Here is a 6,726-nt window from a genome sequence, read left to right as displayed (position 1 = left end):
GGCGAGGTGATTTGGTGCTAGATATCGTTGAGGTTTGATAGGGTAAGAATGTAACTGTTGTGAGGCTCAGTTGAGTGAGGGTAAGGGACGTTACCAAGAAGACAGCTACTGATTACCAGTCAACTCACTGCATGCAATGGAGATTCTCTCTCCCCCAAGAGCTGCAGGTTGTATTTCTCTGGGTAGGATCCACGGAGCACTGTGCTTTCTTTATTTACTGTTTGCCTTATGATCACTTTCTCTTCATATAGGGTGAATTCTCAATCACCTGTCCATATGCTCAGTACTATCGCTATTTGCTCCAGAGTTGTGCTTTTGGAAAGGATGGTGGGTTTTTCTACGCTATGCAATCCTGAGGAGCGACATGGTGCTATGGCTTGCACATATATCCACTATAAGATATTTGGACCACGAATGGCTGTAGAGAATATTAAATACAAACAATCTAGGTATAGAGTAGAGTTGATCAGTACTTACCAAATTTAAAATATTTGAAATATATTCCTAACAACTTGAATTTCTTTTGTGAAAGAAATGTGAAAGTTGTCAGAATCCAATGGATTCATTGGAGTTACGCCTGACTAAAAGTTGTAAATAAAGCCAGGATTTAGGAAGGAATGGATCTTATCACTGGGTAGTAACTGTCACAAAAGATCAGAGCCATTACAACCTTACAAAAAGGTAATTTGCAAGAACCTCCCGCCTAAGGGATTTTTTTCAGCTTCTGTCTGACATCACTCTTTTCAATCATCACTCTTAAAATTAATATATATTAATCATTCCTTATTGATCATAGCAGCCAAATATTGCTATTTTAAAATGTCTGATGCAATCTTTTTCAATTTTGACTTTGAAAACTCTCCTTTGCCTCAACCATTTGAATATGCTTGTGGATTACTAAGACATGCGTTTTCCCAGTACAAGACCCAAATACACATCATTAATTTTCAGAGAATCTCTTTAATTAAAAAAATAAGTTTAGGGGCTGGGAATATGTCCTAGTGGCTAGAGTGCTTGCCTTGTATATGTGAAGCCCTGGGTTCGATTCCCCAGCACCACATATATAGAAAATGGCCAGAAGTGGTGCTGTGGCTCAAGTGGTAGAGTGCTAGCCTTGAGCAAAAAGAAGCCAGGGATAGTGCTCTGGCCCTAAGTTCAAGGCTCAGGACTGGCAAAAAAAACCCCAAAATAAATAAATAAATAAATAACAAAAAGAAGGAAACAAATAACAGCCATCATTAAAAAAAAAAAAGTTTAGGTGTGTTGTTAGTAACAACTGTTGTAACACTATGTTTACTTTTCTACCAAGCCTCAAGTCTACAGTGATCAAGAATCTTTCTGTCTGCCTCCCTCCCTCCCTTCATTTCTTCCTTCTTTCCTTTCTTTCTTTGCCAGTCCTGGGTTTGAACTCTGGGCCTGGGCACTGTCCTTGAGCTCCTTTTGCTCAAGGCTAGCACTCTACTACTTGAGCCACAGTGCCACTTCCAGCTTTTTCAGGCAAGAGTCAGGGATTATCCTTCCCAGGGTGGCTTTGAACCATGATCCTCATATCTCAGCCTCCTGAGTAGCTAGGATTACAGGTGTTAGCCACTGGTGCTGGCTCATTTTTTTTTAAAACAAATATAAACAACCAAGTTTCTTGAAAGAGCTATGATATAAGTCAGATGATCCCTAAAGAAGGTACAAGGATGCTATATTTGACTTAGGGTTAGGAAGACAATCTAAGTGGGAGAGTTGCTGGGACGATGAGAAGAGAAAGGAGGCTGTAAAGAAAGCATGTACCTTTCTTTTCCTTCTCTTCCACATATCGTGTGACATTGGCAACTTTAGGAGGTAATATAAAGGGTCCAGAATGCTCTGCAAGCCTGGCTTGGAATCCTTTGTATTTCCTACCCAACACCATCAGTGTTGATAAAATTAGAAATGAGCGTAGGGTTAGATACATGTGCATGCATTTCCCAGCCGTCCTCTTGGATGGTGACATGGACTGGTTTCCGAGTCTAGAACTGCGTTTTTCCCCATTTCCTCTTTCCAAGTCCACCTCCACTCGAGCGCTCAGTCTGTGCCTGGCTTCTGGTCTGAATGAGCCATTGGGTTTATTTGTGGCCACCGGGGATCTGGAGTACAGATGCAAATGGCACTTTTCCCTGGTAAGTGTTGGAGGCAATTGGATCATTTTCTGATTTGCATTCCCGAGGCCTGCAGAATCTCAGGAAAACACATTTCTCAGGCAGTTTAGTGGGGGTTATTTTTCATTTCCGTTTACAAATGCCAGCCCATAATTGTCTTTAGAGCAGCAAGAGCTTTCATTTGCAAGGCAGAGGGATAGTTAAGAGACAGAGTTATAAGTTTAGTAAAAATCTGGGTCCAGATAAAACAATGTCCAGGAGCAGAGACTCTTTGGGGATGGATAGAGCCAGGGAGACTAGTGTTAATATGGGATGTACACAAACTTGGAAGCAACTGGTTTGAAGGACAGAGAAGCATGTAGAATGAAGGAGATTGCTGAGAGAGAGAGAGAGAGAGAGAGAGAGAGAGAGAGAGATGGAAAAGGGAGAGGGAGAGGGAGAAGAAGAAGGAGAGAGAGAGGAAGAGAGGGAGAGAGGTGTATCATTGACCTACCTTAGGTGTTTTAAGCACTTTGCCTTTCTTTATCAAATGCTCATTGTGATTTATTCCCGATTGGTTCATTTCAACTTCTTGAACCTATTCTTGGCCCTTTGTCTGGAGATGATTTCACTCCAAACTCTAGTCTAGGCTTTGGATTTGGTCCATGTACAGATGAATGCACCAGGAAGATATTTTGAAAGCCCAAATGTGCTCACACAGAAAGTAGGGGTTCACATTTTGAAAAATTTGCAAATAAAATATATACAAAAGCAACATCTATTTGGAAACGTAACTTAAATTCTATATGAAGTCGCTCAAACGACCTGATGGCTGATTATAAAATCTCGGGTAAAGTGACTCATTTCCTGTCACATTCTTCCCACTCAAGACTCCCCCTCTGGCTATGTGATTGGGTGCTAAAGCAGCAAGGTGGAAGGTGCTTGGCGCTGGCCGTCAGGCCGCCAGTCAGTCCCTGCCATCCAATTTCCTCTCACAATGACACCTACGCTCAGCCTGTCACCATTTCCACTTCCTTGCTCTGTCCTTTCTCCGCTGCTAGCAGCTCCTCTCTGTGTTCAGCCTTCAGAATGAGAATCCTTTGCTTGGTGCTCAGAGGAAGGTCTCTAGGTTGACAGAGGTGCAAGTGTCCCTGGAGAATCAGATACTGTGTATTCTTACCTACCTTGCTGGGGAGCTCAAGTTAACTGAGGTGGCTTAAATTCAGCCTTTCTTGTTTCTGCCTTTGTACATATGCACAAGTCCTGGGATAATAGGAAAGGCATGCACGTATCTGCGTTGAGAGATCTTACTTATGTATCTTTCTCCAGATCATTTGCTATATTGATAGAACCCTCTTGTTTTCAGCTCAACAGTGAGCTTTTGCGACCTTGAACTTTCTGGACATTTTCTATTAAACTGGGTTTTGCTTATAAGGAAAGGAAATTGGGAATTGTCATTGTGTAATTAGTGTGAAGACTGACAAACTTTCCCAGAGGATCATATAATGAAATTAGTAGACCTTTGAACAAATGAGGGAACAACATAAACAAACATAAACACAAAATGAACACAAAATACGACTGTTATCACTGGAGATTATGCTCCAGTTCAAATATTTCCTCAAGGAAGTTGGGTGCAGGTGGCTCAAACCTGTAATCTTAGCTAATCAAGAAGCCGAGATCTGAGGATTTTGGTTTGGAGCTAGCCAGAGCAGGAAAGTCTGTGACACTATTTATCTCCAATCAACCACCAAAAAGCTGGATGTAGAACTGTAGCTTAAGTGAATAAAAGTTTTTTGGTTTTGTTTTTGTTTGCCAGTCCTGGGGCTTGAACTCAGGGACTGAGCACTGTTCCTGGCTTCTTTTTGCTCAAGGCTAGCACCTTGCCACTTGACAGCGCCACCTCTGGCCGTTTTCCATATATGTGGTGCTGGGGAATTGAACCCAGGGCTTCATGCGTACAAGGCAAGCACTCTTGCCATTAGGCCATATTCCCAGCCCCAGAATGAAAGTCTTGATCAGAAAACCAAGTGAGAATGCCTAAACCTGAGTTCAAACCTCAGTACCAGCATCAATCAATCAATCAGTCAATCAATCAACTAAAAATAAATTTTTCCTCAAGAGACACAATTTGGGTTCTTTTTAATGACCTTAAATTAAGATTTGAGCAATATAGGATTGCCCATGATGGAACATTCCGACTACCAAAGACAAAGCTTCTAAAATTTGATATTCCTGCACAATACAAATAGGTACTGGTTTCTGATTTTATGTTTGTCTGCAGTGCATTTGCTTACTCTTTCTTCTGAGACAACGGTGGAAAAAAAAATCCCCCTAGTAATAAGGAAAATGGTTTAGGGATGGCCAAGAACAGACTGGAAATGTCATCCTATGTCTTGGAGGTGCCAATGCACGAACGCTGCATGTGGGCGGGGTGAAGTAGAGAGTGTGAGAATGTGAACGTGGTATAGTTCTGAGGTGTAGGGGCTGATCAGCTTTCTGGACACATAGATGGTCTTTGATTTAGGGTTGATAGCTTTGGAGAGTGGGAAGGTCACAAAACCAGGGACATGACTGGAGTTTGATCTGCCATATAGTGACATCACCATTTTCTTAAATCCCCTTCCTTTCACTGTATACAAAAACCAGTGGTGATCCCCACATTGACATTGCTTTTCTAGAGCAATTGAACCTATTTACGATAAAGAACAAGGTCTTCTAACGCAGATGTTCATTGTAAATGAGATCATTTTTCATAGGATATTTTAGATTCTCTGGATAATGTCAGGTTCTACACCCACAGAGGAACCAACCAACGCGTCTGGCTAACCCTGGCCTGGAAGGGGACTCTCCATCAGCCTTCCTATTCAAGAGAGTGTCCTGTTGGGGAAGAATGTCTACTTACCCAGCAAGGCCTTTCGTTTTCCTTCATGAATTAATAATCACAGTTTATCAGAAATGGAAGGAAACTCATAGACTGAAAGAGAAAAACCAAGATAATGAGCTCTGAAGAAGTAAAGATCAAAGAGGAGAATGAAATCATTCAAACTCGTATCCTGAGAAAAGGCAAAGAAGATACTGTATCCATGAAATAAGAAAAAAAAATATTAAAAATGAACAACTAAGAAACAAAAGGCAGAGGAATTAAAGCATGATTTAAAATTACACCCAGTTAATATGTGGTAAGAATCAGATGAAGTCAAGGTAATGTCTCATTATTCAGAGCAAAAATCATCAATGGAAAAGGTAAGAGAAAAGAGGAGAAACACATTTAATCTAGGAAGCTAAAGATCTGAGAGGAAATCACTGAAAGAAGTTTAGATGGTGAGATTAGAAAAAAATGGCAAGGAATGAGTTAATATTTTGAATAGAAGGAAAACTTCCTTACTGAGGAAAAACATGGCCTTTGGATTGATAACCTCTCAACTGGCTGTGTACTATTTGCATCCCTGCTTGGTTGGGTACTCCCCCCTTCTTCATTGCAAGAATCCTTATGTTGTTTAGAGCAGGAGTGTGTAGTTAAAAGTTGAGAATAACTTTTCTTTGACGATTTCTTGAGATGTGTATGGGACTTGGTTCTACCTGGAATGTCAGTTGGTGCTACCATGAGGATAAGCCTTGTGACAATGGAGAGAAAAAGAGAAGGAGGGGTAGGGAAGGGAGAGAGAGAGAGAAAGAGAGACAGGAAGGTGAGGAGGGAGGGAGCTAGGGCAGGACTCCAGAGGAAACCTAGACCTTTATGAAGTAGTTGATGAATGTAATCTGAAAATTTAGGGAAGGAATTTCCAACAATGACAGCAATGACAAATTCGAATCAGGTTCGAGGCTCAACCGCCTGGAATAAGGAGATGAAGTGTTTTGAGAAAGTTGCTTGGGAGAGGAGGGCCAAGATGAATTGCATGCAATTGATAGTAGCCTAAGATAAAAGCTGAGGCACTTTGACACAGGTATACACTTTGTTTTGAAGCATGTGTCTAAATAACATACAGGAAGACATCTGAGTATACTGATTACAAACTCTAAACTCCTGAATAAAAGTGAGTAAATGGCGGAGTGTCAGAAAATAAAATGCATTTTATTTTTAAAAAATGAAGTATGATTGACATGCAGAAAGGTATACATATTAAATATATATACTTTGATGAGTTTGAAGATAAGCAAGTGATTACAAAATGAAGGCTAATAGCAATACTGTAAACATAACCACCACCCCTAAAGGTATGTTCCTCTCTTGTTGTGATCAAAGATCTATCCTTTAGAAGAATTTTAGGCACAGAGTACAGTGTTGCTCACTATATGACAATAGATTTCCAGATTGGCTCATCTTTCATAACTGAAACTTTAGACCACCACCTTCCTAAATCCTGTTTTCCCCAGTCCCTGTAGTAGTAATCAGTTTGTCTACTCTTTGTTCCTGTGTGTTTCACTATGTTAGCATTCCTGATGTAAGTGAGGTTGCATAGTGTTTTTCTGAGTCTGGCTTATTTCATGTAACACAGTGTTCTTCATTGTCCCAAGTGACAGGGTTTCCTTCTTTATAAAGCCAAACATGACTCCATTCTCACCCTGTGTATGTGTACAAGTAGGCGTGTTTTTGTATGTGTGTGTTTGTGTTTCT

The sequence above is a fragment of the Perognathus longimembris genome, chromosome 2, assembly GCF_023159225.1.
Source record: "Perognathus longimembris pacificus isolate PPM17 chromosome 2, ASM2315922v1, whole genome shotgun sequence".
NCBI lineage: Eukaryota > Metazoa > Chordata > Mammalia > Rodentia > Heteromyidae > Perognathus > Perognathus longimembris.
The sequence above is the reverse complement of the archived record's forward strand: the minus strand, read 5'-3'. Positions refer to the sequence as shown.